Source organism: Ceratotherium simum, unplaced genomic scaffold, assembly GCF_057802395.1.
Source record: "Ceratotherium simum simum isolate JZ-2026a unplaced genomic scaffold, ASM5780239v1 HiC_scaffold_47, whole genome shotgun sequence".
Lineage (NCBI taxonomy): Eukaryota > Metazoa > Chordata > Mammalia > Perissodactyla > Rhinocerotidae > Ceratotherium > Ceratotherium simum.
The window spans coordinates 165,974-173,262 of NW_028261263.1; the positions used below are offsets into that span (position 1 = coordinate 165,974).

General features: G+C 40.0%; 1 long non-coding RNA gene across 1 annotated transcript; it reads right to left on the reverse strand.

Annotated features, from left to right (window-relative positions):
- Window positions 1-470: 470 nt before the first annotated feature.
- On the reverse strand, window positions 471-7,159 carry LOC147911210 (uncharacterized). Its single transcript, XR_015551415.1, has 3 exons — window positions 6,765-7,159; window positions 4,501-4,737; window positions 471-1,706 (listed from the first exon to the last, which is right to left on the reverse strand). It is a non-coding gene; the product is annotated as an uncharacterized LOC147911210 (long non-coding RNA).
- Window positions 7,160-7,289: the final 130 nt, after the last annotated feature.

Sequence of the window (7,289 nt, forward strand, 5' to 3'; positions counted from 1 at the left end):
AGCCCACAGACTTATATGTATTTGGCTTAATTCAGTAGGTAAACAGGTGAAAACAGATGTTCTTTTCTGGCCCAATATATGAAGTCACTGATATTTCACCAGATTCTTTTACCATATTGATTAACTCCATTCATTTTACTATTTTTAAATATAGTTTTTATTTTATTCTCTTGGTTAACAATGGATATTTATGGTAAGAGAATAGCAGACAGCAGAAGAGAGAGAACGTGAACAAGAAAAGCAAGACATACAGGAAAAATAATGACAGAAAGGACAGAATGTGGGACAGGAAGGCAGAGCTGTATTCATCCATAGTTTTTCAAGAAGCGACCCGATAACAGGAGAACAGAGTTACTTCCCACTAGGTTTGAACAACTGTGTTGATTTCCCAAGCATTCTGTTGCAATGCACCCATCATCTCGATATGTAGGAAGACAAGCATCCCAAAGACAAAATGCTCCCAGACAACATTTTCCTTGTTAAGAATCAAAGGTGAACTTTATTTTAAAAAATTACCGAGGTAATTTTAGGTAACAGATAAGGCTGTAACCGGTAGTCTAAGGGCTAATTAAATTATATAAAAACGTCTTGTATTTGAGTTAGTATTTGGGGGAAAAAAGGATACAACTTATGTTAGAATGAGCTATAAAAGCAAGCTTAGGTAAAGTAAGACTTTATAGAATCAAATTAGTTTAAATTTAAAAAATAATCTCTTTACATTAAGTATCATCTTTTTGTGAGTGCACGTATTCTAAAAAAATATATAACTAAAAACACTAAATGATCCCTTAGGCCAAATTACCTTTAATATAAAAGTGAATAAGAATCATGGTAAGCAGAAATTGCAGTATACAAGGACAAGTAAAGATCTTCTTTCCTGTCACAGGAAACCCGATCTTTCACCCACACAACTGTCTACTCTTCACATTTATGTCTCTCAAAAGAGTTTAATGAAGTACAATTATAAAATGACAAAGCATCACAGTCCAGAGCAAGAAGCATGGTTGACATTAAATGAGGCGAGTGAAACTGGGGGCTGTTCGTGGGGAAACACTTCCCCAGGGCCACACTTCTTGGCTTCTTCAGCATGACCTTCTCTTATTTTCCATCAGGTATCAGAACATCGTTCTTGGCTCCTTGCTCTCTCTGCCTCCCTGGCAAACCTGGCTGCCCTCAGGGCCTCAGCCCCTCTTCTCCCTTGCATTTTTCACTTTCTGACTCTGTCTGCGAATGTCCCCATAAGTTACGGGCTGTCTGTAGAGCGGCTGGAGGAGACCGACACCCACTCCTGGGATCGTCTCTGCCCAGTCTGAAGACTGTGTGGCAGTGGGCTTGAGGCTGGGGTCTAGATACCCAGCACCAGCACAGCCCAGGGATTCACCTGGACCACCTGGTGCAATTATATTTAAGGTATTTGTGATATGGAAAGTACTTAAAAGTTCTCCTTCACTGCTGCAGGCCTGGAGTCCCTGCAGTCTCCTGTGTGCTCAGACTTACTGAGGCTTCTGCAAGGTCTCCTCCCGTTGACTGTACCTGACCTCAGCGCCAGGGTAGGAAGTCATCTTTGTAGCTGGCCTCTTAAAAATGCAGCTGGTGAGTCTTATAGGAAGTGCAGACGTTTCACGGTGTCTCTGCTTGGTCTTGGATAAATGGACCTGTCTTTTCTTCTCTGAAGTCTGTGGCATCATATTTCTTTTGAGCTTCCCCTGTGAAAACAAAATGAAATGTGAAATTTGAATAAAATGGGGGATGCAGACTGCCAGCCATGGAGAATGTTCTCACCTCATTTGGATCTTCCACCCTCCTGTATCCTGGAGAAATATCTCTCAAACTGCCCTGTGCATCACAATCATTTGGAGGGTTTTTAAAACACAGATTGCTGGACCTCCACCCAAGGAGGCCTGGGGAGAGCTAAGAATTTGCACTTCTAAGTGTTCCCGGATGCTGCTGATGCTGCTGGCACAGGCACCACACACTGAGAACTACATCCTGGGACATCAAGCTGATATGAGTCAAGGGCAGAAAGGACTATGAAAACTAGATGCTTGTGTGCCCAGAGCATAGTAATTTAGTGCCTCATCTCTAATGAAATCACATTCCTCTCAGCAATTTGATGCTCACTTCACTTGCACACCCACGTCCCATCATCACTCAAATATTCTCCTGTTCATAAGTAAATAACTCACACACGCCATATTCCCATCACACAGTTCTACCCACTGTAAATAACCATTTTCCTCCCCTGACTCTTCCTCTCTCCTCCTACTCCTCCCTGTTAATCTGGGCTCCACCATCTGATTTAACACAACAATTGATGCTTCTTAGCAGTCAATCCTGCTCTCACATTTGTTCCACATCCACACCCTCTTCTAGGTCATCCCATCCATTTCCCTGGCTTCAAATACCATTAGTGAACTAGAAATGCCCATAGAATTAGCACAGATCTGGCTTCAACCCTGAGACCAAAATACTCATCTGCCCACTCACCACATCAGTGATAACTCGATGACTCAGCTCACAGTGAGCAGGTCCCAAGATGAACCAACCAGTTCTCCAAATAATCACCCATATCTCAGGGTCCCCTAATCTCACTTGTTGGTACTGATATCCTGTCTACACCTGAGTGTCATTTTGGACACCCTGCCACCCCACACTGGTACATCAATGAACCATCCGTCCAGCCTCCTGAATCCACCCAAAGATTCTGCACTTTTGAATAATTCTTGAGCACCTTTCAGATTCCTACAAAATACCATTTCCACAGAGTGACCTTTCCTGATCCAGCCATGTAATGTCACATTTTCTCTGTTAATTTTTAATTGTAAGTGTATTATCATCTATTTCTCTCATAGTGTTTTTCTCACTAAATTAGATACTCCATGAAGTGAAGACTAATGTGGACTGTAATGTTTTACACTGCCGTATTCACTCATTGCTTTGCCCTTAGAGAGTGCACAATATATTTATCGAAAGAAATTTTTCAAACTCCAAAAAATACTCTCTAAAATTTTCAAACAAATTCACTTGACTGCAGTAATACAAGGATAGAATCTGTTTTATGGTGTACTGCAATAAGTTATCACTAATATTGCAAATCCTTTCTGTCTGTAATCCATTATAAGACTCTAGCCACAATAATCTATTTAAAATGTAAACCTAATCAGTGCACCCTTCCTTTACAATCTCTCATTTCTGTCTTCAGATACTTTTTGTGTGTGTGTGTGTGTGAGGAAGATCGGCCCTGAGCTAACATCTGCCAATCCTCTCTTTTTTTTTGCTGAGGAAGACTGGCCCTGGGCTAACATCCATGCACATCTTGCTCTCCTTTATATGGGATGCCACCACAGCATGGCTTGACAAGCAGTGCCTTGGTGCAAGCCCAGGATCCGAACCGACAGACCCTCGGCCACTCAGCAGAGCATGTGCACTTAATCCCTTGCGCCACTGGGCCGGCCCCCTCAGATACTTTTTACAAGTGAAGTCATAAATCTCACTTCATCCCTGTTGTCCTGCCATAATCATTAATACCATCCCTTTTATTCTCCAACATGTCCCAGTGTGGAGGGAAAATTAGTTGATCCTCCCATTTATAGAGCACCTATTATAAGCCAAGTTATGTACTAAAACCCATGATACAGAATTTAACTTAAAAGTCACTGCCCCTGTTTTTTTTAACCTTGGAGAAAGGAATGAGTTAATAAAGGGACTAATCAATGTGTAATATAGTGTTAGGTATAATTAGATCCTGTAATAAACAGTAAGGGCTACACAGAGATACAGAGACACAGAGAGGGATGGAGGAAGAACAGCAAGGAGGGATAAAGGGAAAGAAATTACCTACAATTATTTCATTTATTTATTTATTTTGTGAGGAAGATCAGCCCTGAGCTAACATCTATGCCAATCCTCATTTTTTTCCTGAGGAAGACTGGCCNTGTGCTATCATCTGTTCCCATCTTCCTCAACTTTATATGGGATGCCACCACAGCTTTGCCTGACAAGTGGTGCCTCAGTGCCTGCCAGGATCTGAACCCAGGCCACCAGCAGAGGCGTGTGCACTTAACGGCTACTACGGCATGGGGCAGCCCACCTACAATTATTGATGATGAAGAGATTAGGGAAGGACTAACTGATGAGGTGATATTTGAGCACAGAATTGAATATTTTTTAAAATGACCAATCACATTGTGGGTAAAAGATTTCCCAGAGAAGGGAACAATGTAAACAGTGTAGAGCCAAATACTACTTGCACTTCCCAGGGATGTTGTTGGTTAAAAACAAAACAAAACAAATGTCTGGCCTATTATCCCAAGAAAGTCTCCTATGCAGAAAAGTACAACACCTTGATCATTACTTAACAAACATTAACACCTAGGAAACAACTTTCAATAAGGTATCTTCTTGTTTTAAGAGCTACTGCCTGCTCACTTAAAGAGGTTTCACAGAAGGACCAAGTGTACAAATGGACACTCTTGCCATCTGTATGGATTCCACACTCACCAAAATAGGCTGGCTTGGAAAACAGGCCGATGCAGGTTCCTCCATGGCTGCAGAGCTGTCCTGCTGACCCCACTCCTGATGTGCAGACAGCCCGTGGATTGCTGGAAAATGCAGTGAGTTCTGCCTCTGATTCCCCTTTTATTGCGGAAGGGAGTGGATAATCCAATTAGTGGATAATCCAGGGGAGACATCCTGTCTCTTATCAATGGGGTTTGAGAGATTCCTAAAGCTTTATATCTAAACACAAAAATGTTGGGTTACTGACACTGTCAGATACTGTTGGTAGATAAAAACATTTAATACAATTGTGTGGGGAGGTGGTATTTGCAGTTTCTATCAACATTTTACTATTTCCTTTTTCTTCCACTGGATACCTTCTGTTAAAATAGGAATGGAAGTTTATATGTCCAAAAATATCCATACAACTTATGGTTTAATAGGAAAAATTAGAGACTGTGTAGCGTTTATCAATAAAGAATGTCCACAATATTTATTAACAAGTCTCTAGAATATATCACACAGCCATTAAAAAGAATTTAGTATTTTGTGCATTTACATCTCAGGTAATTTCCAGTAAACTTGTTATTATTTCAACCGTCTTACTCTTTCCCTTCCCTTTGACCTGAATAATTAATGTTCCTTTACTCTCTTTACTTCACTGATGTTGATTTAACTCATTTATTATTCCATTATTTCCTCTATAAACTTACTCGTTGAAATCATATAAAAATCTTTGTTTAATTGCACTAATGTTTAAATCCTGAATCCTTAATACAGTCTAATATGAATAATTACTTTTACCTCCTCCCCCAAATGCTAATACCTTCAACACTTTCAATTCTATTTTTAAGCTTCCTGACATTTGTATTACTGTTTTCATGCATTTTATTCTCTATATATTTTAATCCCTATGAGAGATTTCTAGAATTACTTCACAAAATAAAATTCATTTATATTTATTTATAAATTGTCCTTTCCTTTCCTCTTCAGTCCTTCTTGCATTCCTGGTTTTTAACCTGGGATCATATTCCTTTGGATGTGATAACTCACTGCAGTATTTTGTCTAATTCAAGGCTACTAACAATGAAAAGTTTCACTTTAAGTTTTTCTAGAACATCTTTATTTGGGGCACTATTGCTGCTGGGTGTAGAATTCTGGTTTGATGTGAGATTTCTTTTAGCATTTTAAAAATGCTGCTCTGTTGATGTCTATCTTATTTTCTTTATGGTTAGAAATCACCAATTGGACGTTTTATTGCTTATTTGGCCTCTATAGTCCCTAAAATCCTTTACATTAACTTTGGTTTTTAGACCAAGGTTTGGTTCATTAATATTCCCTGTGTAGTCACTCTGCTTAGGGAATCTTGAATCAATTGAATTTGTGGATTGATGTCTTTCATCAACTTGGAACATGTTTGTGTATTTTCACTTCTGATATCTATTCCTCCCCACGTTCTGTCTACTCCCCTTGTAATCACAGTCCATGTGTCTTCTAATTCTACCCTGAATTTTCCACTGTCATTGACCCTATGGTTTTCTTGGGAGATTTGCTCTTGAACCATCTTCCATTTTAGTTAACCAGCCTTTTGCTGGAATCAATGCCTTCTTAACTCCTTAAATTCTTAATTTCAGTTCTAACATAAACACAATATAACTAGAATTTTTTTTAAAAAGAGATAGCAGAGCAGTTTGACAATAAGGAGAAAATGATTTCCATTTGATACAATAAAACTCAAATAGATAGGAGAAAATTATATATTGGATCATATTAAGATATATGAGGAGCCAGTATTCATTAAAATTCACCAGTAAGACCCAGTGGGTGGAAAACCTGAGTATCTTGTTCTTTGTACTGATGTGGACCACATTTTGAAATGATAATAATTGTATTTCTTGGGTTAAATAAAAATGTTATAAAATCGAGTTTCATCTGTTTGTATTTACTTTCTGTAATATGTGTGCTGGAAAATTTAAATGACATAGGTCACGTTGTGATATCTCTGTTGGTCTTGGTGGGATAGAGCCATGATGTGATGGTTAACTTTAGGTGTCAACTTGACTAGACTCAGGGGTGCCCAGATAGACTGTGAAGCATTATTTCTGGGTGTGAGCTGAGGTCAGACCTCTTTTTTCCTACCAGTTCTGTGTCCTGGAAAAGCTGCTGTGCCTCTCAAGATCTCCCCAGTCTCCCAAGCTGCACAATGAGGATTGGGCTAAAAACAGCTTCCTAGGGACCTCATCAGGTGTATATGTGATAATACGTACAACACCTGTGGGCTGGTGTCACATGTGTCTAATGCACACACTTAGAGATGGATGAAGTACAAGGAGTAGGACATCACATAGAATACCAGTCAGAACTTCTCTAGGTCCCAGATGTGTGATATTTGGTAAGTCACTGCCGCTCTGAGCCTCATTTTCAGGTCTGCATCCTGAAGGGGCTGAAATTAGAGGAAATTCAGACATTGTGATCCACTGGCATTAAACCTTCCACGGTCCCCTGTTTTACTCAGAATCAGTCCCAAGAGCCTCATGTTGGCCTATGTGGTGGGAGCCTCCACAATGTTCCCAATGCTCCCTGCCTCCTGGAGTGCACATCCTTGTGTCACCACTAAGTGGTCAGTATCTGGCTTCTGAACAACAGAACACAGCCAAGGTGATGGGATGCATCACTTCCAAAGTTTTAAATTACAAAACGTCTGTCACCTCCCAATTACTGGCTTAATTGGGTTCCCTGCCACTTGCCCTCCCTCATTCTGTTTCCATCTCTCTCTCTCTCTCGCTCTTACT